The sequence below is a fragment of the Strix aluco genome, chromosome 10, assembly GCF_031877795.1.
Source record: "Strix aluco isolate bStrAlu1 chromosome 10, bStrAlu1.hap1, whole genome shotgun sequence".
Lineage (NCBI taxonomy): Eukaryota > Metazoa > Chordata > Aves > Strigiformes > Strigidae > Strix > Strix aluco.
The window spans coordinates 4,051,118-4,078,753 of NC_133940.1; the positions used below are offsets into that span (position 1 = coordinate 4,051,118).

Here is a 27,636-nt window from a genome sequence, read left to right on the forward strand (position 1 = left end):
GACCGCCCTGGCCCCACAGAGACACCCCAACCCACAGACACCCCCCCGCTCCCATAGATCCCCCCTCAGCCCCACAGAGATCTCCCCCAACCACCCAGAGACCCTCCCCCAGTCCCACAGAGCTCCCCCAACCCCAGAGACCTCCTCAGCCACCCAGAGAACACCCCAGCCCCACAGACTCCCACAGAGACCCCCTCCAACTCCCCAAATCCCCCCTCAGCCCCACAGAGACCCCCCCCAGCCCCACAGAGCGCCCCCCCGCTCACCAGGGCAGCCCCACGTGGAGGTGCAGGAACCGGAGGAAGTTTTGCACCAGCCCCGCGGGGGTGTAGGCCCCCAGCCCCAAATGCTCCATCCGCTCCTCCCCCTCCACACCCACGGCGGGGAGGGGGAGGGGGAACCGAACCCGCAGCAGGGGGTTCAGACTCACGGTGGGCTCTGTTCACCCCACGGTGGCTATGGGGGGTGGGGAGGCTGCCTGGGAGGGGGAGGAGAATGGGAGTTATAGGGGGGGTCTGACCCACAGCCCCCCCGAACCCCCACCCTGCCCCGTGGTGCCCCCCAGAACCCCCAGTCTGCCCCCCAGAGCCCCCAGTGTGCCCTCCCAAAATCCCTGTCCTGCCCCATGGCCCCCCCAGAGCCTCCAATCTACCCCCCAGCCCCCCCAATCTGCCCCCCCCCCCTCCCCGAACCCTCCGTCCCCCCCTCACCTGGGCACTGGCGGTGGCGAGGGTGGGTTCAGGACGTGGGGCCCAGCCCCAGTGGGGGTCTCCAGGCCCAAAGGGGCCCCCGCAGCGTCGGGGGGGTGGGGGGCGGGGGGGGGCATGTGATGTCACATCACATCATCGCCTCCCACCCCAGGGGCAAAGCCCTCCCTCCGCAGAGCCCCAGCACGGCCGTGACATCACCACAGAGGGCAACACTCACAAGGGAGAAGTGGCGGAGGAGCGTGACACCACTGCCGGCCATGATGTCATGATATACGTTAAAAAAAAAAAAAAAAACACCACAGGAAATGACCCCTACTAGGTCCTGCCTCTACCTGGCTTGTCCTTGAGGTATGGTGGGACGGGGTGGTTTGGGCAGGACCTACAGGAATGTTTAGAAATGGAGAATATGGAGGGTTTTGGTAGGACCTACAGGAATGTGTGGGGTTGGGGCACACAGAGGGGTTTGGGTAGGACCTACAGAAATGCAGGTGGCACCAGTGCAGTGAAGGTAGAACCCAGCTCTTGGGGTCACCACCCCTGAGAGCCCTGTGCAGCCCAGGGACACGGAGGCTGCTGCAGGCACAGAGCAGGAGATGGGCTGGGGCTGCGTGGGAGGGGCGGTCGCTGCAGGGAGTTGCAGAGGTTTGGGGTTTTTTCTTGTGGTGTGGGAACAGTTTCCGTGTGTTACAGACACCCAGTGCCCCCTGCTTAGAGTGACAAGCGTTCTCCTTGCCATCAGCTCTTCAGTGATGCATGGAACCAGCAGCTGCTCACCAACAGAATTCAGATTTCCTGGGCCAGGTCGCGGGAGAACTGGAGGTAAGAAAGGCTCCACTTCCTGCGCTGCTCCAGAGTCATTCGCAGCTCTGCTCTTTTTTCCCTCGGGGAAAGCAGAGCCTGGGGCAGAGGGTAAAACTCTGCAGGCATGGGAAGCTTGGCCTTGTGCTGGTGACCCACGGGGTTTGTGTGCTGCTGGTGTCTGGGCTGGAAGGGCTGAGGTGGGGACCCTCTGAAGAGCCCACGCTGCCCCAGACCCAATCTGACAGACCCACAGCAGAGTGCAGCTGTTGCTTTCGTACTTCTCGGCAGCTCTTTGTCCTGCTCCTTCCCAGAGCTTTGACCTGCAGGAGGAGGGTGACAGTCTGTGGGGGGAAGAGGAGCTGCCCTGAAGAGAAGCCCCTGTCTGCCTCAGCCCTGCACCCTGGGACTGTTCTTCCCTCTGCTCTGGATCTCTGGGGCTACTCAGAGCTGCCCTTGGCAGAGTGAATCTTCTCAGGCCCCGAGAGCTCTGGGGATGTCATTACTGCAGGTTTCTTCAAGGCAAAGCTGGCCAGGAGAGAGAAGCCCTGTTTGGGCCTGCAGGGCAGGGTCCTGCCAAGATGCTTTAATGGTACCTACTGGAGAGAACAATCACTAAATAACTTTTTGTATAAAGCTTTGAGCTCGCGTGCTGCTGCCCTTCTGTCAGCAGGCAGCCCAGTTACTGTCCAGTGCCAGCCCAGCTGCCAGCCCTCGCCATCGCCTTCACAGCCAGCGCTGCCTCTGCCCATCGTGATCTCTGCTGCAGAGTTTCTCTGGGTTTCCTTCCCCGTTCTGTCAGGGAGCAGCCAGGGCACTGCTGAGCACGGGGGATTTCCCCTTTCAGTGCCCCTAGAGCTGAATCTGGGGGACTCACCCCAGGAGGTTTCTCCTGTCATGCAGTTTCTGTCATGAGTTACTGTCAGCCATTTACCTTACTTGGCTGTAAGCTTCCCTCAATGTGCAGGGTATGCCCTCACCTACTAGTTAATTCTTGAAGCCTTTTGGCTGTTCCATATGTTTCTTCTTATCTCTGAGGAGAAAATAGCCTCACTCCTCAACCCGTCAAATGGACCCATTGCTCAACTATCAGGATGTGTCCCGATCCCAAAGTGTCAGATGGGTGATTTGTCCCCAGCAAAGATGTCATCTTTCCTGCCAGCTTTTACTGCTGCACCATTAACGTGCTTCAGAAGTGAGTCAGCTGATAGAGATGGTGGTGTGAGTATGATCTCTTTCTTGATCCTTCTGCAGAGATGTGTCCGAGCTGAAGACAGAGCAGAGGAGGCTTTTGGGCTCTGTACTTGTAAACTGCTCCCACCTGAACTCTGGCGTGCAGCTCTGGGAGCCCGTCAGCCTGGGCAGACCTGTCCTAAAGGGTCAGGCACAGCAGCAAGCGGGACAGGAAACAAGCCAGAAGACTTGGGAAGTGATGCCCTTACAAGTCAAGGGGGACCTGGAGAAGAAGGAGCTTCAGGACAGGTAAATGTGTTTTAAACTTTGCTGTTACCAGCATTACCTTTTGTGGCTGCCTCTTGGATTCACAGGCGGGCTGTGTTCACGTTTCAAACCCACCCATTCTGCACAGCCTTGTTTCTGTCCCTAGCCAAGCTATGGCCTTCAACAGCACAGGTAGAAAAACACGTCTGACCCACAGAAGCTTTTGTAAGACAAGACTGGAAAAGAGATCACAGTGTATTACAGTGTTTTTGCCGTTACCTGATTGTTGGTGAGAAGTTGAGACCAGCATAAAGAGAGCTGTGTCTCTTGTACAGCCCTTGGTACCCCCAGGGCTGTGCAGAGGAGTTGGGAGGGATTTGCCCAGGGCCATCCTAAGCCCCTCTGCACTGACAGTTCCTTACCAGACTGAGTGCAGAAGTCCTTTGGGGCAGGAAGGGCCATTTTGCAACATCAGGCATATTAACCTGTAGAGATGAACGCTGCCTTGGCTGTATTTTCTGGGCTGACCTTTCTCTGCTGTGCTTCTGGGAGCTGCTTAGCTCTTCAGCGGGTGCTGGTGTGCGATGCTTTTGGAATGGCACGTGGACCTTCTCAGGGGGATGGAGCTCTCAGCCTTGCTCGTACAGTCTCAGAAGCAGAACGAGGAGAAGGAGAAGACCGTGAAAACACTTAACGACACTGTGGAGATTCTAGTATGTCTTACCTTTATTTGGGAGATGGTTGCTCTCCAGCTTTAGCACAAAGGGGTGTGGTTTCCTCAAGAGAAAGAGCGGTGAGGACGCTGACTGTGTGGGAGCATCAGGCACGTGTGAGTCAGCCCAGGGGCAGGCAGTGGCGGGGGAGCTGCAGACAGTTCCGAGGGTTGCACCAGTGCTATTCTGCCTGTGACTAAATCTCTAGGGATCAAAGTTCCTTGGAATTGACAGCTTCATAGCAGCCTGTGAAAACCAGCTGTTGGTCTTTCTCTTCTTAGTTTTAGCAAAGAAGGAATTCAATAGATGTGGGAAGGGATACACTGGAATCACTAGGGCTGAGGCTTATCAGCACGACGATGCTGCTGAGGCTGGGAATGCTGCAGAGGGGAGCAGCTCTTCCCTGCCCACCCTTTGCTTATTCTATTCTCAGGAAGCAAGTCTGCTAGAGAAAGAATATGAAGCTTCATTGACTAAAAGTGTCAAAGAAGAGAATCTTTCCCTCCAAAAGCTGATAAAAGATATAACAGAGGTGAGTACAGAGTTGGGACCACATGCCTGTAATTTGATTTAAAAGTACTTGAGGAAGGCAAACGACTGGCCCAGGGAATAGATATATATGTTTTATACTGTCTGTGTTAACTGCTACTGGCTGTTTAATTATTATACCACTTTTCTGACATCAAACCTGCTATAACTTCTGAGTTGGCTGTCCTGTGACACTTGAGCTAAGTCACTAGAAGTTTCCGTACCTTTGCCTTTCCCGTAAGGTCTCTATTTGACTGTGCTTTGAGTTGGCTACTTGACATTTGTGTTCTAGTGTTGCCTGGAGGCTTCTCCCACCTCCTTGAGCAATGACTCTCTTGTTCTTTAGATTTTTATAAAAGGTCACTGACTGAATCAATGCGCTTGCCAACTCTGCTCCTTCACTCTGCATTCACTGACCATTATTATCTCCCCAGAATTGCAACTGATCTAACTGTTTAGGGCTAACTTTAGCTTAGTCCTAAACCTCACTCTAGGGAGGGGGGTTTAATCATCAGATGTTTTACACAGCTTCTCACAAAGTCAGTTCTTTCCCCTTATGCAGTCATTTTTATCCTCTTGTGCTACTGCTCAGAATAAACATTAGCTTTTTCATTGCTGTTTTCCAGTATTCATCAGCTTCCTTCTTCCCTGGGTAGCATTAATATTTCCTTTCATTGCTATTTCCAGTGTTGACCTGGTGCTCCTCATCTCCGTGACTCTAAGAAGCTGAAGGAGACTCAAATCATTCATGAGAGCTTCAAGAAACTGAGCGTTCAGGCAGCCTCCAGCCACTTCACACTTGTTTCTTCTTGTTTGTAGTAGCTGTATTCAGAAACCCCTGGAGCACTTGTGACCGCAGGGACAAAACTTCTTTGTTGACTGAAGAAATGAGAGAATTGAATTTTTAATGACTCTAGGGTGAAGTGGGAGAAAAAAAAGGAGAAATAGACAAAGAAAATCAAGCAGAATGAGCAGAGAGTAACAGCTTGATGTGGGCTTTCAGGTGGTGTTAGATGAATGTGCCAGTGTGGTCACTGACAGCTCCCAGCAGGCAGAGTCTATCAACGTCCTCTCTTGTCTGAGCTCCATTGGTGCAGAGCGTGCCTTTGTGTTGGTTCAGGAAGCGCTGGCAAGGAGGAGAGGAGCAGCACAGGTGAGAATTTCTCCTTGCCTTCACCACTGGCCGCAGGCTCAGCTGCTGATGCCTTGCTTATCTTGAAACCTTTCCATTCACTTAGTCAGTTTCTTTCTAGCCATCCCACTCTTGGTACTATATCACCTCACCAGTCTCACCAGCTCTGTGTTCTGATGCTTTTCTCTCTTTGATCTCCACCCCCTCATCACAACTTTTGCCTTCAGGCAAGCTGTCTCGCTGCTTGCTTCTCTCACAGCTATCAGGAGCCATCTTCCCTGCTCCTTATTGCTTGTTTGTGCTTTTCCCTGCCCATTCCTTGCAGGCCCCAAAAGAAGAGCTCTCTGCCAGGCAGGACTCTATCAGTTTCCTGCTGCACCAGCACAGGCAGTAGGAGGAGAAGTGCTGGAAGCTGCAGCAAAGCCTCGAGCAACTGGAGCAGGAATGCCAGACGGCCAGCAGCCACCAGCAGCACCTGCAGTCTCTGGTAGAAGCACTCAGAAGGTGAGTGTTCCCTCCTCCTCCTGCGGTCTGGAGGCAATCTGCTTCCAGTTCTGGCAGTTCAGAGCTGTTACGGGCAAAGAACTCGTCTGCCCTCGCCGTGTATGCCCCTGTTTGGCACTTCAGCATCCTCCTGTCACTGCTTTTCCTGCTCTACTGTGAATCCTAAGGCTGTCTTGGAGACTCAGAGCGACGTTGGAATACAAGACGCCTCCCTCTCGATGTGCTGCTTCTCTGAATTCTGTTCTTTGGGGGCCCTTTCCTAGCCACGGCTTCTCAGTGAATGAAGGCAAAAGCCTGCCTGCCTTCCTCTGTCCCTCTCCAGTGACCTTGTGAGGGGAAGGGCAAGTTCTTCCTTACCGTGCTGCCCACAGCGCCAGCCTGGAGTGACTGGAATGGCATCCGTGACTCTTCAGGCCTGTTCATTCTTCTGACTGAGCCTTGTCTCTGCAGTGACCGTGCAAACCTCGAGAAAACCAGGGCAGAGCTACAGCAACAGCTTGAAGAGCAAGAAGCCTTGCGTCTGCATCAGAGTAACACTGAGCTGCAGCTGAGGGAAGATGCAGCCCAGGGGGAGAGGGTGGAGCAGCAGCAGAGGGTGGAGAGAGCACGTCGTGACCAGGAGCTCCTGTGAGCATTAAAGCTTCCTCTGGGCAGGGGTGGGTGCTGCCGGACGGTGGGAGGCCCCCCTAAAAGAATGGATTTTGCCTGCTCAGCATGTGTAGCACAGACTGGTGAAGGGAGCACGTGGGCAGGGCTGGCTCCCTGCTGACACACAGCAGAGGTGCCTCCTTGTACTGTCTTTATGGCCCTTGAAAAAAATCATTCCAAAGCTGACCGGAGTAGTTGATGACAGGCCTAAGGTGAAACAAGAGAGGTTCAGGCTGGATTTAAGGAGAACAAAAAATGGAACCATGAAGGCAATCCTGCAGCAGAACAGGTTGCTCGAAAGGTTGTGCAGATTCCATCCCTGGGAATTTGGAAGCCCCAAGTGGATCGAGCCTTGAGCAACCTGGACTGATCCCATAACTGACCCCAGGTGCTTTGAGGTGAAGATTGGGCTAGAGGCCTCCTGGGGTCCCTGCCAGCCTGAATCATCCTGTCATCTTATGGTTATTGGATTGGAAATTCATACAGATCTCCCCAAATAGATTGCAGGCTCTTTCATCGTTTTGTTGCCGCAGGCAAGAATAATGGAGAGAATGTTAATCTGGACTTTAAAAGTCTGTGTTATGCAAAGAACAACTTTGGAAAGTCTGGTATCTAATGTATCAAAAAGGAGAGAGAGATCTAACAGGCAGGAAGCTGTTGAGAGCACCTGAACTTTTTGGAAACCTGTGATTTCTGGAAGCTTGTTTTACTTTCTCAATGATGAATGTTTCACCTGGGTCAGTGACAAAGACTGATGCAGCGCTAGGCAGGAAATTACAGCATTCTTTGGGGGTAAATAGAAAGCTGTTGCAAATCGTTCAAACTGCCATATCTCAGAAATAGTATGTAATCTTGGTTTTGGAAATGAGACTGTTTTTACATTAAAGACTTGTTTGTCTTTCCCCTTCTCATAGGCTGAAGGACTTAGCTGCACTTGAAGAAGAACATTCTTTATTAGAGAGTGAGCTGGTAGTTGCGAGAGAGACACTGGAGGAATCGCACCTTCAGAGGGATCTGCTGAGGCAAGAGAAGCATGAGCTTACCATGGCCCTGGAGAAGGTATGGTCACCTTATTCCTAGCAGAACTTGTGGGAGAGGGAGTTGTGATAGCAAGACCAGCACAGGTGCCGTTTCTGTCAGTAGAAGACAGTGACAGGGTTGTTCTCCTTCTTGGAAAAGGGAGATCAGACCACACAGGCTCCTTGGTGCAGTCAGTCCCCACATGGTTATTGGGAGCGCTGGGCTGGGGGTGTGTCAGAGACACCAAAGGGGATCTGGAGTCGCTGCTTAAAGTCAGGGATTTTCTTGTCTCTGCTTTCATGTTGTTCTTTTGTCTCTTCAGGCAGAGCAGTCAGTGGCAGAGTTGAGAGGGGCTCAGAATAAGCCGGGTGCTGAAGGAGCTGATCTACACGTTGCAGCAGCGCAGATGAGCAGTGTCAGTGAAGCTCTTGCACTGGATAAAGTGCGACTGAACAAACTTGTGTCGCAGGTGAGCAGTTGCCAAAGATCTTGCCAAGTGTTCGTCTGCAGCTGCTGCTGCTTTTCAGACTTCTTGCCTTCAGACGTATGACTGCCTGAATATGGAAATGTTCCTTTTTCTGTCGAAGCCAAACCTTCTCCATGGTAAATCTCACTGTATTTCATTTCCTCTGTGCTTCTGTGACTGCAGCTGGAGCAAGAGAATGAAGTTCTGTCGGGTAAAGTGGCTGAGCTGGAGAGAGTAAGGATCTCTGACCAGGAGAAGCTGAGCTTGTGTGAAAGAACAAATGAAGAGCTCGGTGCAGAGAAAGCCCACTTGGAGCAGCTGCTGAAGAAAGTGGAGGAGCAACGGGAGGGGCTGCAGGTAGAGCTGAGGATACTGGCAGAGGAGAAGGCAGAAACCAAGAGCAGCTCAGTCAGGTGAGACCAAACACCTGGTGCTTTCCGGGTGGGCTTTTGGCTGCTCGGCTCGGTGAAGCTCAGTCTGTTGGATTCTGTGGTGGTTTTGTCAAGGAGACACTTGGTAGTGCTGGAGGTCAGAAGCTTTGTTTACTGCCTTTTGGAAATGTGTTGGTGGCTGGCAGAGCTGTTCTGCAATTCTCTCAGTTGTTCTCTGCTGCTACAGATGACTTCAATCCACCTGCCTGTGGTGGCCTCTTTTTTGGCTTTTGATAAGCTGCAGAGAGATGATTTGTCTTGCCCATGAATCTGAGTGAGGCTGCTGCTCTCCCATGTGGCAAAAGAAGCAAACAGCGTAGCTCTTCACCCTTTTTCTGAGTCAAAAAAACCCGGGGTTGCATGTTTCTACTTACGCTTTTTCTTGCGAATCTGCAACTTTCAAAACTCCATTTGTTGGAGCCTGGAGAGTGGAACAAAGCTGCAGGTCAGTGTCTGCTGTCTTGTACTGCTAAGAACGGGAATGAGATCCTGAAATTGTTGAAATTGTATTTTAAGACATACATGCAACTTTGTGGCTGGAAATATGCCTGGGGAAAAAGGACCTGGGGGTGCTGGTCAGCAGCTGGCAGGTTATGAGCTGGCAGTGTGCCCAGGTGGCCAAGAAGGCCAATGGCATCCTGGCTTGTGTCAGAACTAGTGTGGCCAGCAGGACTAGGGCAGGGATTGTCCCCCTGTGCTCAGCACTGGTGAGGCCGCACCTTGAATACTGTGTTCACTTTGGGCCCCTCACTCCAAAAAGGCCATTGAATGACTCGAGCGTGTCCAGAGAAGGGCAACGGAGCTGGTGCAGGGTCTGGAGCACAGGTCTGATGGGGAGCGGCTGAGGGAACTGGGGGGGTTTAGTCTGGAGAAGAGGAGGCTGAGGGGAGACCTCATCGCCCTCTACAACTACCTGAGAGGTTGTAGCAAGGTGGGTGTCGGTCTCTTTTCACAAGTAACAAGCAATAGGATGAGAGAAAAAGGACTCAAGTTGCATCAGGGGAGGTTTAGGTTGGATATTAGGAAAAATTTCTTCATGGAAAGGGTTGTCAGGCCTTGGCACAGGCTGTCCGGGGAAGTGGTTGAGTCACCATCCCTGGAGGTATTTAAAAGCCATGTGGATGTGGCGCTTAGGGACATGGCTTAGTGGAGGGCTTGGCAGTGTTGGGTTAACAGTTGGACTTGATGATCTTAGAGGTCTTTTCCAACCTAAATGGTTCTATGATTCTGTGAGCTGTTAGAGCCTCTTCAGGCTCTGAGGAAGATGAGAAAGAGGTGATCACACAAGACTCTTCACTCTGGACTAACTGATTTTGATACCCTGGAAAAAGAGCTTGGGAGAATCATGTCACTGAAGGAGACCAGGGAGTTTGTCATCATTTAAATGTCAGTTTCATAATGTACAATCTTGGGTATTATGGGATAACTTTGAGAGAATTGTTTGTTTTTGATGATCTGTTCTCTGTTAGATAGTCAGTCTTGGAGTCCATGGTATGTTTGGCAAATACCCAGCAGAGGTGTTATATTGAAGAAAAAAGCTAAAAAACCATGGTTAATCTTCAAGTTTGAATACCAGCAAGGTATATTAGACAACTTCTTTGTGTGAAACAAGCAAATAGTGTTGTTGACATGAACTACTGTAGGAATAGAGTCTACCATCTCTTTGGCCGCATCAGCCAGACTTCAATAAATCACCCCAAGGGCTGTTTCCCTGCCCAGCATCACCTCATTGCAGCCAATGCACTTGGATCTTTTTCTTTTTTTCCAGAAGGAGAAACCACGTGTATTTTCACTTTCTTCAGCGAGCAAAGTTGCTTTTGCTCAAACTTTTCTGAAAATTTCCAGCACTGGGATAGATTCTGATAGAATTCCAGTTTGCAAGGTGGCAGTTCTGGAATATGCCATATTTTTGCGTGCAAACACGTAGTCTGGCGTATTTATGTTTGCTGTGAAGGGGCTGTGTGGTCCCAGGCAGCCCAGCGTGGCCTTACTCATCACTTCCAAGTTAACAGTCCCAGTGCCTTTTGGCAGCCCAGGGTATTAGCGTGGTATGGAGCAGATGCTCTTAAACTTCCAGCCCGCAGTACAGGAGCTCTTTCTCCTCCAGCTGAGGCAGAAGTGGCACTGGCTGGCTCTGCACAGAACTCCAGAGAAAGGGCTCTAACTGTCTTTTGTCCTGCTTTCAGGTTTACCACCAGCAAGAGTCAGCTCGCAGCGGTCTGAGCAGCTGCGCCAGGAGTCCTCTCGCCAGGGGCATGCACTGGCCACGGTGTCCAAAGAGAAGGAGTTCCTGGTGCACGAGAAGGCTGCCCTAGAGGTGCGCCTGGCAGCCCTGCAGTGGGACAGACAAGGCCTGTCAGAGCAGCTGGCAGAGGCCAGGTAAGGGCGGGGAGGAAACCCTAGGCAGGACATTAGATAATGGCTGTAATTATAAAGGTGGTAATCATTCCACGAGGATTTACTGCATCCTGTGTGCTTTTCAAATGTTTTCACCTTCCACGGGCAGAAAATGAAAGAATCTTGAGTAAAATGAAAAAAAGTATACTATGATTTTAATGTTGTTTTCCTGACAGCTAAAACTAGCAAACATCTCCTGGGCCTCGGGCTCAGGTTTATGTCCCCCTGCACATTCCTGTGTGAAGTCCAAAGCAAGGCAGCTTGGCTCTGAGTTGAGCAATAATTAAACCCTGCAGGCGTTTACTGAAACTGAAGTTTCTCTCTGGTTTTGGTTTCTTGTTCTATGCATTTGAACATAGATCTGTCCTTATCAAGTAGTTTGGCTGTCGATGGCTGTTCCATGCAGACGTTGTGAGTAGGACACTGCCATCTAGGGTGGAGCCAGAGGCTGGTGCTGCAGATCTCGAGGGCCTTCTGGTTGGAAGGTAACTCTTGTTACTGTGGTGCAGGACCCAGGGCTGGTTACTCCAGCAGCTGGGAAACCTCTTTTGAATCCTCACGTCTCTGAGGATTCTTGCCCATCACTGATGTCTGCGCCCTGTACTCCTTACCACCTGCTGTTTAGAGACAGATGTCGTGGAGAAGTTACACAGAGAAGGAGCAAGATTCTGTCCTTCTGCCTTTCTAAGGTCATATGTGACAAGTTCTGCTCAGAAAAAAAAAAAAGAGTCGTTTGTCCTCCTTGTAGGTGTTTTTTAGAAGACTCCTGAACTTGCAGAGCTGTACAAATGATGTTTTAGACATTGTTTTTCATGTTTCTTGACTTTTACACTTTATTACTCCAGAGTATGTCGTTAGGATGGCTGATAAACACCCATTTTGACTCAGTGTTTCTTGAGAGCTGCTGCTTCTTCTGAGCTCCAGCTTCTCTTATTTGATCCAGCTGAGTTATGTTTGGTCAGTTATTGGGCTCTTACTAAACTATTAAATGTTCAGCTCCTTTTTAAAAATTTTTTTGAAAAGGGATACATTATTTTTTGAGAAGATAAATTAGTTCTGAAGAACCTTTGACAATAGATAAAAATTCAGCAACTGTTCTTGCCAGATGTTGTTCTCAAGAGCCTTTTGTTGTCACAGTTTTGGACTCTATCTTTTCTGTTCTGTTTTAGAGACTGACTTGTATTTATCCTAAAATGGAGCATATTTGCTTTGGACTGCCAGAGATTGGCACAATCAGAAATATGTGCTTGTTCTCCTTGAAGATACACCCTCCATTGTCCATCCAAGCAGTGAAATTCTACTGCTGTGGTTTTTATGGCACCCCCGTCCTAGTGAGGCAGTGCTGTGTGTTGTGGGAACCTGGCACACAGGGCGCTGTGTTAGATCAGGGAGGTCACTTCAGCTCCTGGTTCCAGAACCCTCGTGTCATACGCAGCAGTTGGTTGAAGTCTGTGGCTGTAAGAATTTGGCTCTGCAGTACTACAGCTTCCATTTTAAAGAGCAACAAGTCACTTGGGCTGCTCCCTACTTAGATAGCAACACTTAAAGAAAAGCAGCAAGTTTTTCTCTTGAACTTTCAACAGTTGAAACTGAAGGCTGCCCGTCTCTCCTTTCAGTGGTCCTTGTTCAGATAAAATCTAGTTCAGGTTTCTTACGAGTGCTGCTCCAAGCGAGAGATCCTACTGTATCATCTGATGTATTTCTTGAGTCCCTTTTAAATACAAGGAGTCTGGAAAGTTACTTACCTATAGCTACACTGTGAACAGCATTCAAAAAGTCACCCAGGGCAATACTCTTGTTCTGTCCCCCTGCAGAGCAGCTTGGAAGCGCTGATGAGCTGAGGGCTGTGAGCAGAGCCCGGGCTTTTGCTTGTTGGCCCAGACTCTGGGCACAGCTACTTGTGTGTCAGCCAACAGCAATTCCAGATTTGGCCGTTGAGATCAAATTCGGCTGGGCTTTCTGTGTTATGCTGGGTCATAAGCAAAGCCTGGGTATCCCCCGGAGGGGCTGGCATTGCTATTTTAAATGGCAGAAATATGCTTTCTGTATACAAGTTTCCTTGCAACCCATCTTCTGTACTCAGGGGTAGGGATCTTGAATGACTTCTTACTGGAATAACTCTTAGTGGGTGTCGGGAGCAACAAACTCATTTCTCTCTGTACTCACAACTCACAGGTCAGTGAAGGAGACGCTGGAATCCAGCCTGTTTGAAGCTCAGCAGCACTTCTCTCAGCTGGAGATCACCAGGAGTCAGCTGGAAATCCAACTTCACAGAGTCACGCAGGCCAAGGAGGTGATACAAGGTGAGAGCCTCCTGTCTGTGGTGATCCCCCTGCTAGGGAAGGTGGTATAAAAATAGCTCTGTGTCCGCAGTGCTTGTGAGGAGTGAAGGAGATGGAGGCAGATCTCTCCTGCACTGGAGTTCAGATGGTGTAAGGTCAGTGAAGTCAGAACCATTGTGTAGACTCTGAATCTTGCCATTTGTCCTGTTTGCAGGGGAAGTGAAGTGCCTTCAGTGTGAGCTGGAAGCAGAGCGATCTCTAATGAGGCAGGAATGGGAAAACATGGCACAACAGCTCTTGCAGACGGAACAGCAGTGTAACAATACCCTCAAACTGCGGCAAGCTGATCATGAAGTGGAAATAAACCAGCTCCTGCAAGACCTGGTAGGAAACAATATGCTTCTGAATTCTTCAAGCAAGCTTTGTGGGCTGGCTTTAGAAGAGTAATAGCCTGAGTGTGTGAAATGGGAGAAACCATCTGTCATAGGTCACACCTTGCTGACCCCTAGCCCGTAACCCTAACCCCAAACCCCTAACCCCCGACCCTCAACCCCTAATCCCTGACCCCTCACCCCTACACCTAACCCCTTCCCCTAACCCCTCACCCCAACCCCTAACCCTTACGCCTAATGCTAACGCCTAACCCTGACCCCTGATCCCTAACCCCTCCCCCTCCTCCCTACCCCCTACCCCCCAACCCTCAACCCTAACCCCTAACCCCTAATCCTAATTGCTACCCCTAACCCCAACCCCTAGCCCCTAACCCCTTAGCCCTAACCCTATCCCCTATTCTCCCTAACCCTAAACCTTGTACTTGAAGGCATGTGAAGACCCCCAGGACTCTGCCAGGACAGTAAAAGCAGCCACAGATTCAGTGTGGGCCTAAGGCGAGTTTAGCTGGAGGTTGGGTGCTCCCCACCCAAAGCCTGGCAGGAAAGGGGTAGGATCTTACAGACTCCTGTCTGCCATGAAGTAGACTCCTCACATTGCTGCCAACTGCAGTCACGGGAACTTTCTTCCTTTCTTTCTGTCCTGTCACCGTCATCAGAGGTGTTATCTCTGGGCTTGACGCATGTGGAACAGGCCCCTTGTTCCTGGTACTTCCGTTCGTGGCCTGTCTTGTGACTGGGGCATCAGGGTACCGGTCTCTTTCTCACCCTGCAGTTCATCTACATCTTTTCACTGATGGAAAGGGATGTGAGCTTTGAAAATAGACTCTAAGAATAGAGAGAAATCCTGAGGAGACAGGTGCTAGGAAACAGGCAGCCATGGAGAGAGGAAGGTAACATCTCCTTTTCGTAATGGTTGGACTCAATGTTCTTAAAGGTCTTTCCAACCTAAATGATTCTATGATTCGTCCACCTGCTGACCCACCTTTTAAGTTCCTTGACAGGACGTGATTTATGGAGAGCACAAAGCCATTGTTGTGCACTGTTGAGGTGGGGGGTTGTGAGAGGGATGAAGCTTCACATTTGTTTTGAGGAGCGTGGCTGGGACTTCACCTTGAAGTCTTTCCCTCCACTCCTCAGGCAAGCGAGCGGGAAGGGCATCATTCAGAGCTGCAGAAGATACTGGAGCAATGGGAAAAAGAGAGGGCAGAGACAGAAGGGGAGCACGAGAAGAAGCTGTTTGATATGAAGCAGAAAATTGCTACCACGCGAGCTCAACAAGAGGAGGAACGAACCAGAGTCGAAAATGCCAAGCAAGAGGTACAGACTGTGAAAGGAGAATTTGTGTAGCTTTTTTGCAAGGCTAGAGCCGTGGGAGATGTCTGGATGTCGGGCTGTGTGGAGCATGCCCTACATGTTTTCTACATTGAATTTGGTGAGGTGAAAGGCAAGCAGGGTTATCTTTGGGACTAGGAGTGAGACCTGTCAGAGGAAGCCAGGCAGAAGCATCACCTTTCAGTTGAGATTTTTGTGCTGCTATTGGTTTTTTAAGACTTACCTCAGAGTATCTTCACAGTTCTCTTAACAGTCCTCCTTTGATCTGTACTGATACATGCTTATAACCTTAACTCCATTAAAGACCAAACGGAATTTGTAGGACTGAATCCCCATGAGGATGGGGTTTTTGTTTGGGGGGGACAGGGGGGCATGGCAGGATTGTTGACAAAAGAAAAACAATTTTCAAGACTCCTCTGAAATATTTCTGAGCAGTAAAACAGGGGTGTCTTCTGGGCTGTTTTAAGTCACTTGCTGGTAAGCTGTTTTGTGCCCAGATCTCCTGTGCAACGCTGTGACACAGTGAGATCCTCCTTGTGTCCCACCCAAAGTCCTCTTCATGGAGTCTGCCTGGGGACAGCAGTACCCCCAACTGTGTCTCCAAGTATTGAAATGCCAGGGCAGTGCTCAGAGATGTCAGTATGTCCCTGTCATGTCAGTACTTTACCAAAGTCTAATGAATACCTTAAAAATGAAGTAATTTTCACCAAACCCCACTTGGAATACAGGAGTTTTCTGAAGGAGCTGCTCGCTTCAGCCCTCTGGCAGCCCTGCATTTTCTCTGCTGCTAACTAGGTGTAAAAGTTGCTATTGAAAGACAAACAGGACACAGCAGAAGATGAGGGACACCCTCACCAGCAAGGCGAGACATCTGAGAAGTGCCACACATTTTCCTGTTAGGTGTTAGATGTTTGTAGGAGGTTCAATCACAGGGGGACTGTGGCTGGACCATGTTCATACGGCCAGTCTCACCTAGGAAGCTGTGTCTGCAAGTGGGCAGAGAAGGGCCTGGGAGAGCAGCAACACAGCGCTTTGAGAATGTGTCAGCCCGTCGGTGTTGGAGCCTTGCCACACAAATTCTGTGTGGGAAGTTTAAACCTGTCTTCTCCTTGTTTCTGTGCAGGTCCTGCAAGAAAAGGAGCATGAGAAGAGTGCTTTGTTAGAGACACTACTTCAGACTCAGGGAGAGCTAAGAGAAGCCAACCAACAGCTGGAGCAGCTCAGGCAGGAGGTGAAAGAGCAGCACGAGGATGGGCAGGTAAGTCTGACTAGTAGGGTGGGTTGAAGGAACAGGCCGTTGGCAACTGGACGTAAGCTGAGAGAGGCTGAGAGACCCAGGTAACAGAGTGAAGGGCAGTAACAAGGAAATAAAACCTAAGTGCTGTGACTGAGGAGGCAGGGACTGGTGCAGGCACTGAAAGCCCAGAGCCTGATGAGCTCCAGAGATCAGCAACAGGAAGGAAGTGTTACAGTGGAAGCAGAGCTGGGTAGAAAAGCAGAAGTGGCTGAATGAATGTGATTTTGAGACAGAAAGAAGAGAAAGCTGAACCTGATGGCAGGTCCCAGCAGCTTGCTCTCCATTTGTGTTTGCAGAACATCACAGAAAAACTGCAAGCAGAGCTGCAGGAAACTCAGAGTAAGATCAAGGCAGTGGAGAAGAAGCACAAGGAAGAAATCAAAATAATGAAAGAAGAAATTAATGTCCTCCTTCAGCAGAGGGATGTTCTACAAAACCAGGTGAGTGAAACAGCAGTAGCTACTCCAGTCATCAACCAGGTGGTCTCTCCCCATGGCAGAGCAGCAGGGGATGGGGTGAGTCCCTCTGGCTGCCATCACACTGTGGTCTCCATCTCAGCTGGGCTGAAGGAGACTGACTGGCCAGCTGCTGCCCTGGACAGATGGGCTGCTCTTTGTGCCTGTTTGCCAGCACTCATCAGAATGGATTTCTGCTGGCCTGTTACTGCCAGCCTTGTTTTTTAAAGTGCTTTTTCAGATGAACATGGTGACCCACTTAGATTTTTAAACAAGCCAGCTGTATCCATTGTGGATCTGGTATTTTCATGAAAGGGTGAAATTTAAAGTTGTTCTTTCCCTTTCCTCACAGTATATGATATGGCTAATATGGCTGACAGTGGCAAGCTGTAGTCTTTGACTGCTTTGTTGTGTTTTACTTGAGGTGGAAGAGTTGACATCTCAACTAGCAGCCTCCAAAGAGTCCCAGCAAGTGATTGGCCACAAAGCTCAGCAAGATCCGAGTGAGGCACAGGAACTGTCAAGGCAGAAGGTGCTGGAGGTTGTGCACATCCAGAAGATCCTGGAGGAGAAGAGGAGTCAGTGGGAGAAGGTAGAACATCAGAACAAGGAGCTGCAAGTGTGTTTGCAGTCTTTGGAGGGGGAAAGGAGTTGATGAGGAGAAGTGGAGCGTCACAACACAGAATTTCAGGCTTCGTTGAAGCTCCTAGAGAATGAAAAAGCCAGGTAAATGAAAGTCTGTGAAACTCTCTGTTCTGCTTAATGGATTCCCTCTTTCAGATCTTCACATATCCAAGTGGCTCTGGCAGCATTTCATAAAAAGCAGAATTCTGAACTATCCATGCAGATATGTTTCATTCTCTTGATGTGGTGTTTCATTTTCTTTTAATCCTTCAGTTACAGTGTTTCTGAAGACAGTCGCTTTTGGAGTAGTCCTTTCCTTAAAATGAGGTGTTGTTTTGTTAGGTCGGCGTGTTAATGCTGTGAAATGAAACTTTCAGGGGTTTCAAACCTGAAACACACCAAAGGAGGCAGAACGAGCTGCAGTGTAATGAGCTAGATACATCCATCAGCTCTGTCTTGGGTCTAGTAAATTTTAAACATTTGGGATCTGTGTCAGTCTTCCATCCTGATACCTTTGGTTAAAACCATGATTTTGAACTAAGCCAGATTCCCCTCTGAGGCACCCAAGAAATAAGCATGTTTCTTATTGCCATCTGTTTCCTCATTCCTCAAAAAATCCCAGCCGGTGTCTGGAAGGGCTTGAGCAGGGTCCCTGCCAGCCTCAACAGTTACAGATGTTACTGACTGTCCAAGGAATGCAAGAAAGAAGAGGAAGGGTAGGTAGGGTACTTCACCTGGTAAAGTCTTGCCAGCCTTCAACACACACCTTCATTGAAGAAGAGAAAAGGCCGTGCCCTCTTGCTTCCCCCATGAGGGATCTGACATGTTATATAAGGATCTGAGTATTTCTTCCAAACCTCCATTACTGCTTCTGGTATCAGCCTTCATTTCTCTAGCTGAAAGTAATATGGGTGCTGCAAGTCTTGTGAAACTCCCCAAAGATCACCTGGCTGTCAGTTGCTGCTGTTCCTACCAGGACAAGTTAGGGGAAGAAAATGTCTCTTCATTATTGACAAAACCTCTCCCTTGGAGTCTCATTAGTCAAAAGAAAAATCTTCCTCTGCCCTAATGTCTTCATTTCAAGACTTTGTTGTGTTTCTATTCGCATTCCCATCTCAAAAAAAATAGGGTATTTAGCCAATAATTCACCTTTCTTCTGTGGAAAAAAGCGTAGTGGGCACGTGCTTGGGTGTGGTTGCCAACCTGGCTGAGGACTGAACAAGCAGCCTAGTTGTTCAGACAAACCTCAGCAGACAAATCATTTTTCCCCTGTGGTGGTGGAAGTCCTAAGAGTTTATTAAATGTTATATACCATGTAGTAATGAGTTGCTCTGACTTTCAGGCTGACTCTGTCTCTGGAAGAGAAGGAACTGAGCCTCAAAACCCTGGAAGAAAACAACCTTGCCCAGCACAACAAGGTGTCTCAGCTTCTTTCTGCTCTTCACCAGGCCGGGCAGCCCCATTCAGACCACAGAAGAGAAATACAAGAGCTCAACAACCAGGTGACCTGTGCACTAGCATCCTCTTCTCCAGGGACATAGAATACCACCTTCAGCTTGTAGGCCTCAACTTGTTTTCCCTCCCAACAACATGCACTCCTTCTGTGGTCTGCCCAGAGACTGCACACTGAGGCTGGACCTGCTGTGTTCTGCCTGGGTTTTCTCCAGTTCTCTCATGGTTCATGGCATTGAAGACTCCTTTGGAGCTTCTCAGTATCTCTGTTCCAGATATTGTCCCCAGATGGTGTTTCTGCCTCTGCCAGGCCCTGAGCACTCTGGTGAGACAGCATTGGTTATGGCAGTCTGTGGGAGCACTCCCGGCTCGGCCGTTCAGCTGGCATTGGGGAGGTGCCCCATGAAGGATGCCGACTGTCTCCCCTTTGCTTCTAATCCCAAGCATCCCTGGCAGCCCCACTCTCCATTCAGGAATGCTTCATCTGCCACCTCACCCTGCCAGCCAGCCCCTCGCACCCTCACACACACAGGAACCTTCATTTCTGAGGTTGGAAAGCACGAAAACCTGACAGTTTGACTGTTCCTTTGGGGACGGGGAAACTTCCTTCAGGCCCCTTAGCCTCCAGGTACCTGTTTGTAGCTTGTTTTGCTCAGTTTGAATCCTTGCCCTCGTGCGTTCTGTTTCCAGCGTGGTTTTTGGCTTGAAGTAATTCCTCCTTGGCCCCTTCCTCTATCCCGCTCTGTTCCTCAGCAGCAGCGCTGTCCCTGAGCACTGTGCGTCTGTGTTACAGGTGCAGTTGCTGCAGGAGGCAGCGCTGCAGGAGGAGGCTGGCCTGGCAGCTCGGGAGGAGCAGCTGCTGCAGGATCTGGAGGAGTCCCAAGCAGGCGAACGACGCTCGAGGAACTCTCTGCGCATGCTGGAGGCTGAGGTGTCTGAACTGTGTTTGAGGCTCTGCAGCACAGAGAGCAGAGCACAGGCATTGGCCACGGGGTGTCAGCAGGCCAACAGTGCCCACCTCGAAGCCCGATCCCAGCTGGACAAACTGCACTTGGTTCTCCAGTGCACGGTCTGTGACAGCAGAGACTTAGTCCCTTGGAGTTCAGGCAAGTGTGGGGCTGGGTTCACAGGTCTGTAGGCGGGTATAGGGGAGCAGGTGCAGGGGGGGTGGTTCTTTGTAATCCTGATGTGACAGACCTGTCCTGTCAGTTTAGGCTGATTCAAGCCTTGGGAAGTCTTGGAAGCCTGACATCCCTGCAGAGACAAGTCCGTGTTTGTATGTGGAGAAATGACCAGCATCAGAATGAAATAGGGCCCAAGTCCCAGGGCACGTGCGTCCTTCCTTGAGGCAGTGCTGACATTAGTGGTCATCAAAATAACGTTAGCCCGGGACACACGTCTTGCTGTAACACGAGCTCTAGGACGACATCAAAGGCACTGCCACCTCCTCCTGTGCATAAAGAGGCCTTGTTTGTTGGAGACCCTTTTGGTTAAAGCTTGCAACAGAATGGCTTCTCTCTTCAGAGCAGGGTCATGCCTGAGGCCCAGCTGTTTCCCAGGCCAGGGACCTCCCTGCGGAGCTCACAGTGGACAGAGTGGCCGCAGCCCTACGAGACCTGCGCCAGCACCTGGAGCAGACTCAGCAAGATCTGGTAACTTGTGTCTAGTGCACCCAGAAATCCCGTCCTTCTGCTGCACTGAACTGACAAGCAGAGTGCCCAAGCCAGAATGGATGTAAATTCTTGTGGGCCAGGTTGGCTTGCTGCCACGGGGGAAAGGAGAATCCCCATCCCATGTACCATTACTGCCCAGCTGCCCCCTCCCACCTTGGCTGTTTCTGCCTGTGTGTTTGTACCTCTTTGTCTCCCGCCAGCAGTGGCTCTGTGAGGTGATGCTTCTCTTCTTACCTCTTCCAGAAGGATGCAAGGAAGAAGATACAGGACTCGGAGCTGGAGCTGAGCAAGAGGCAAGCTGAGAAGGAGTATTTCAGTGCCTGCCATCAAGAGCTGCAGAAACAGTTGGCTTAAAGCCAGGAAGGTACAACTTCCCTTTTCCAACCCACTGACCCCATCCTGTCTCACCAGTGGGGGTCTCTGATACCACGCAGAGGAAAAATGCAGTGCCCAGAGATGGGAAGAGGAGAAAAACAACAAGCCTGAGACTTATCGATAGAACTACCAGGGAAAGATTTTTGTAGAGAAAGATCCAGTGTCTGGCAGTGCATCTGGCTGTGTGACTGGTGATAATGTGCAGAGGTGGTGCCTTTCAGGTCCCATGTCACTGCTAAGTAGGTGTAGCGTGATGCCTCACAGTGTCCTTCTCTGTATGGTCTTTGAAAGCACCAACCTCAAAAAGCCTTGTCTTTATCGACTTCCTTTTCCTCTTACATGGCAGATTCACAGAGCATGAGTTCAGTGTTAAGTTCCTGTGGTATTGCATCCTTCCTTCTGCTGCTTTTCCTCGTTCTCTGGTACCTCGTGCTTCTGCATCCTTCTTACCTGTTTTCTTGCCGATACTGATTTGGTGTCTGAGCTCACAGCCATAGAAAACACAATTTTTTACTTCCGTAGCCTTTGGTAACATGTTCATGTTGTGTTTATCTAGAAACTGGTTTTCACATGTAGCTAGTTGCCTTTTCCTCTAATCTCCAGGCCATCCCAGAGCCTCCAGGGCTACTGGCCTCTCTCTATTATAGCTGGACAGACATTCCTTCTCCTTTCTCTGTCATTGCTTTCCCACTCCCCACATCAGAATTGGGTTTTTATCTCATTGTCGTGTTTTCCTTGTCCCAGACTGCAGGAACAGGGAGGTGTGGGCATTGCTCGTTGCCTCCCCCACAGGCTGTCGCCTGCTCATGTAGAGCCTTTACCTGTTCAATATTTCTTCATGTTCCCTCTCTGAGGTGGAACTGCTGATCATTTTTCAGAGAGTTTTCCAGGCCTTAGATCACTGCTTTTTTCTGGAACATTCATAGTTTTTACTACATATGTTACGTATGATAAAGCTTATATACTTGAAATTCTGCCATTGGATGGATCCTGCTTGTCCCACTAGTCAGTTCTTTCCATCCTTAGTTCCTGTCTATTAGTTTAGTGTATTAGTTTAGTTTTAGTCCTGTCTATCTGTAGTCATCCTTGATTCAGGTCTCGGTACTGGTGTGATGTTCAATTGTTTTTTCCTTGCTGTTGTCCTAGTACCACTGAATATTTCCTTTCTTCCTTTTCCTGCCAGTGCACAACATATTCCCCTAGCTTCGTTCTTTTGAACAAATACCAAAGCACATCTTCAAGCACAACGTTGACAGATCTGGTTTTTTCTGTAAAGTCTCTTAAGTCTTCCTGGTCAATGAACTGTGTCACAGTCAGTCTTCACTTTTGCTTCTTCTTCCTTTTCCTTTAGGACACTGGATCTGACTCTCACCTCCTGTCTCTGCCCGTGTTTCACTGATGTCAGTGCTACCTGCTTCTCACACTGTGGGTGATGTGCTGCCATGCCCTTAGCCCTGCCCTTTCAACTCACAGAAGAGCAAGCACATTTTCGTATTCTTCTGAACCTTGCCACTCTCATTCTTCTTTTATTCTCTGCCTGGAAGTTTCCTTTATTTATGTGTGCTTTGAAAGTCCTTGTGGGCTCAGGGCCTGGAAAACACAGACAGGCAGGTAAGAAAATGGTGTTTTCTCTGTAGGATGCAAATCAGTTTGGTTTTGCTTTGCTTGTCATCTTCTCCTTCACCTTTCCTGCTGCAGAGACACAGATGGCAGAACACAGGAAGAACTCTCTACAAAGTGCCTTGCAGGAGGAGGCTGCTGCTCTAAAGAAGGAGACTGTGACTCTACATCAAAAGGTGGCGTCTTTGGAAAGGAAACTCGAGACCACCGAGAAGCACAGAAAGGATGTCCTGGTGAGGCTGGCAGATGCCATGAAGAGCCATTTCTTACATATTTTTTGGCCTTCTGTTAATAATTTTAAGGAGCAACTTTTTCCAGTGGAGATCTGATTTTAGGTGGTCTTGTACGAGTGCAGTCCAGATCTGAGAAGGCAGAGAATATGCAAATGCCAACCAAGCTTCCCTCATATTCCCCTTCCATTCATCATTCCTGTTTCCCAGACTTGCTTTCCTGCCAGGCCAGGTAAGCTGAATTAGCAGGGTCATCACCTTGGGTAAGAGAAGACAGTCCAGAAAGGAGAGATCATTGACATGACCAATATCACAGACTTTGTGGAGAGACCACAGACCACCATAAGAGCAGAAGAATATTGTGTAAATCAGTGGCTGTTTTTTAGTTTAACTTTTCCAGTTACATCCCTCTGAATAAGTAGGGAAAGATGCTGTAGTCATATAAAATTCAGTTAAGATTCAGGGTGTTTATTTTCCTCTATTTTGACGATTTCTCCCCTTGAAGCTTAAGTCAAAGTAATTTTCAAACTTGTCTCTATTTACATTGCATGGTTCGGGCTATTATTTGTGTCCAAATCCGTATTTAGATTTCTAAATATCTGGATCAGAAAAAAGGGGTGAGAATACAAAAGTTTGCTAATAATAGAAAGCTGTTCAACATTACCACTGAGAGCAGACAGTGGGAAAAAAATAGAGACATTTGAGAAACAAAAGTGCTGAGCCAGATAAATATGTCTGCCTGCAAGGGGACAGCCAGTCCTGATTTGAAACACAGAATGACAGTCTGTGCTCTGACCATCACTCCTTCGAGAGGGCACAGTGCGGTTCTGGAGGATGGTACCATGAAAACACTACACAGTAGAGGTCCAAAAAAACCCCCAACCCCAAAATGGGAAATCAAATGTCAGGGTTGTTCTCTCTTCCCTTCCTCCCTAATAGAGAGAACATCATCGTGCCACTGCCTAGATCATGTTTAGTCTGGACTTTAAATCCTGGCTGCAGTTCTGCTGGCTCCTCCCCAGAAGAACATCCCAGAAGTTCAGAGAAGGGCAAAAAGGCAGATAGGCCAGTGGGACTCTGAGGGAAGAAATAGCCATCCTGCAGAGAATGGTTTCAGAGAGGGACACAGGCCGGTTTCATCATCTCTGAAGGATTCTAAAGGTGTTTCCCATAAAGATGTGGGAATATATATTCCTACAAATACATGACCTGCTTGGCCAGAGAAGCCATGCTTGCAGTCAGCAGGTTTGCCTGTCTGTATAGCTCCGGCCGGAGACCATTCACCTGCTGGAATGTTTTCTGTCAAGCCCAGAACTACTGAAGGAACTACAGAGCTTGCTGTTAAAATTACCTCAGGTGCAAAAGCTGGGGATGGGTAATTGGTTCTCTCTTACCTGGGCAGGCCTAGCCAACATGTTGTGGTTAGGATTTGGCATGGAAAGGAAAGGGCACAATTGAGCGAGAGTAATGTACTAAACTGTGGTGGTTTGACCTTGGCTAAATGCCAGGTACCCACCAAGTCACTCTATCACTTCCCCCCCTTCCCCTTTTTTTCTCAACAGGGCAAAGAGGGGAAAGAAAATAAGATAGAAAAAAACCCCAACCCTTGTGGGTAAAACAAAAACAGTTTTAATATAAGCAAAACGAAGCAAAGGTCCATGCGCGGAAGCAAAAAAAAAAAGAAAACAGATTTATTCTCTACTTCCCATGAACAGGCGATGTCGGGCCTTCTCAGGAAGCAGGGCTCCAATACTCATAGTGTTTGCCTCGGAGGACCAAGGGTGACCCCCCCACCCCCCACCCCCCTTCCTCCTTTTTCCCAGCTTTATACTGAGCAGACGTCTCATGGTCTGGAATATCCCTTTGGTCAGTTGGGGTCAGCTGTCCTGGTTGTGTCCCCTCCCAAGATCTTGCCCACCCTGTCCCACTGTGGGGGGGGAAATGTCAGAAAGAGCCTTGGTGCTGTGTAAGCACCACTCAGCAGTAGCCACAGCACCAGTGTGCTATCAACACCCTGCCAGCTCCCAACATAAAACACAGCACCATGAGGGCTGCTACAGGGGAAAACCAACTCCGGCTCAGCCACACCCAGTACATAAACTTAGTAGAATCGTATCACAATGGCTGAACAGCAGCTGCACTGATGGTGCTTAGAGGATGCTTTCGGAGACTTAGACTTCTGAGGTACAGCTTTTCCAGTGTATTGAAAGGAATTGAATTGATCTCATTGCCTGATCTGGTTAACAGCTTCCTTGTGCATTCAGGACGTCCTTGTGCTGTGGTTCAAAAAGCAAGAAGGCAAATTTGTGTGGATTTCTCCAAGGTGATCTGGAGGAGGGCCCCTAGGGAGAGAGTGTGTTGTCTTGGCCTCTGGACAGGAGGAGAAGGGACTTAGCACTGTCCGTGCCTTGGGCCAGTCACTCTCCCAGACTTGTTGATTCTGGCCCTTCCAACCCTGATGTGGCAGCAGCTCACGTAATCCCCTCTCTGTACCCAGCAGGCTGCTGCAGAAGGGGAGCAGCTCTCATGGCTCTCGGAGAAGAGACTCCTGTCGCAGCGGCTGGAACGTCTGCAGCAAGCGGTTGCAAGGCTGGAACTTGAGAAGAAGGAGCTGAAGCAACTCATTGCTGAGCTCAGGAGGACTCTTGAGCAGGTAAAACTGGCTTTCACTGCCTCTGCAAAGCCTCACGGTCCTCTGGAACACAACACAATTCCACAGACAGCACTTTGGAGTCCTCTGCTTGTTTCCTTCCCTCTCCCACTTTCCCCTGTGGACACACACTTTGGTATTTTCTCTCTCTTCTCCCACCCCATTGCCTTCACAAATGCACATTCACTCCAGTACCACCCTTCTTGCCCCAGTGTCCCCATACGCACACATGTGTCACTCTCGTGTCAGGAACTGTTTCCTCTTGCTCTTTCTCTTCCATAGTCTACTTCGAGTGCTTTTTGCCCGTGCAGTTACAGCCTCTGAGCAGAAATCTCCTTGCCGTGATGCCCAGAGGTCCTTTCGCCCCTTGTTTGGTGGCAGCTTTCTGTGACCCTTTCTCCTGTCTGACGTGCAGGTGGAACGTGAACGGAGGAGACTGAAGAGATGTTGTCGGTCGCTGCCAGATGCACGAGGATTTTCCCTTTCTGACCAGCACTAGATCCCTGCTTCTAGAGAGGTGAGAACAGAGTCTTACTTGGTGGGAGGAGGGTCTGGCCATACGGAGGAACGATGGCAAATCCCAGTGGCAGCAGCCCCCCAGTATAGATCCAATAGAAGTTGAGTACAGACCATGGCCCTGACCAGACTGGAGACTAAAAAGAAATCCTTGTGTTTTCTTCGCAGGAGGAGTCTCGGGCTCGCCGCAGTCACTGATGAGCTGAGTTGCAGAACCAGGTGAGGAGTAGGAAAGCTCTCATCAAAAGCTGCTGTGCCCGTACTGATGGGCACAACTTTGCACAACTCTACAGCCCGAGTTCTGTCTGGCTGTCAGGAGGTGAGTGCAGCAGTGCTGGGAGGGCCCTGTCAGACACATCTGTTGGCCATGGCGAAACGACATCAGTCACCTGGGTCTAGTCTCTGACTTGCCTAAAGGTCAGGCATGGTGGGAAAGAGATTGGAAGAAATTCCCTTTGCAGAGCTGGCTGTCTGGGTTTCACATCTAGTCTGCTCTCGATGCTTAGCAGATTAGGGTCCCCCTCTTTATCTGGTTTGGCTTTATGTTGACAGACCTTGGTACTGTAATTCAAATGTAGCAGGTTCCATAAGCCACAGAACTCCTTTAGGAATTGCTTCTGTTGTTTGAGTTCACATGCCAAGAGAATATTTTCATATTCCCAGCCTGAGGTTGGGGGTGGCATTCCCATGGGGAACACAGCCCTTGGCAAAGCACGTGTCACTTTGAGAACAGAGGAAAGCCTCTGACCTGAGCTGTTTCCCCCAAAACAGGAAAGCCCCGAGCGCTGCTCCCAGTGCTGGCGTCTCCCACTCTCCAGAGCAGGCAGAGGGCAACATGCCAGAGCTGCTGTGGCTGCACCGCAGGGCAAACCTACTGGGGGGTGGGAGCAGCGGGGTCTGTCCCACCAAAAGCCCAGCAGGCACCACCCCGTGTTGCCAGGAGATGGTAGAGTTTGAGGATTGTCAAGGTCTCGGCAGTCCTCATCGAGTTACGCTCTGCTCATTTGTGAAACGCTCTAAAGTTAGGAAAAATGAGGGTTTGCTCCCTTTCCGTGTGCTAGCTGTCAGGTTTTTAAGCCAGACCCTGCAGAGCAGTTCTTCACTGCCTGGTGTAACCAGTAGAAACTTGAATTGTTGCTCATCTGAGCTCGGCTCAGGGGACTCTGGGAACCCGCTGCTCCCTGCGGCACAAGGACACAGCGTCGGTCAGGGCTGGAGGTAGAAGGTGCAGCCGGAGCCGTGGAGCTGCGGCTGGGCCTGGCGCTGGGGGCTTGTCTGAGCTCGGCCTTTTGCCTCTTCCAGGCGTCCCTCCTGCAGGCACAGCCGGCACGAGACCCAACAGCCGAGCAGGACTCTGTTGGGTGCTGTGCGAAGAGCAGCCGGGAGCTGTCGGACCTTCCCCCAGAGCTGTCTTGCTCCGTAGCAGCTGGGCTCAGGGAGCCCGAAGCTGCTGTGCTGGGAGCAGAGACTGGGAACCCGGGTCCCCTCCCTGAGCCGCCGTGTCCTGCAGAGGGACAGCTGCAGCATCTCGGGGTTCCTTTCTTGTCTGCCCAGAAATGTGCCATGTTTTGCTGTGGGGAATGGGGGTGCATTAGTTCTGTTGGATTTGGAAGCATCTCCTAGTGACAGAGACTTTAAAAATTATTTTTATAAAAGAAATTTTGCAGGACTGCACTTTTTCACCATTTTTTGTCCCCATCCCTGGGTGTGTTTAAGGGCCGTTTGGATGAGCTGTGGGGGGATGTGGGGTAGGGGAGAACTTTGTAGAGTCAGGCTGAGGGTTGGACTCGATGACCCCGAGGGTCTTTTCCAACCTGAAGGATTCTGTGATTCAGTAGGAAAAAGCAGGCGGTAGGTAAATATGTGGTTTAGGGAGAAGGTGACCCCAGTTTTCGCTGGCCCAAGGAAGCTGTTCCGAGCTCCTCTCGAGCTCTATCCGCAGCCGCTGGCG

At 49.9% G+C, this 27,636-nt stretch overlaps 1 pseudogene; it reads left to right on the forward strand.

Annotated features, from left to right (window-relative positions):
* Positions 1–1,025: 1,025 nt before the first annotated feature.
* On the forward strand, positions 1,026–27,354 carry LOC141927685 (uncharacterized; annotated as a pseudogene).
* The last annotated feature ends 282 nt before the right edge of the window (positions 27,355–27,636 follow it).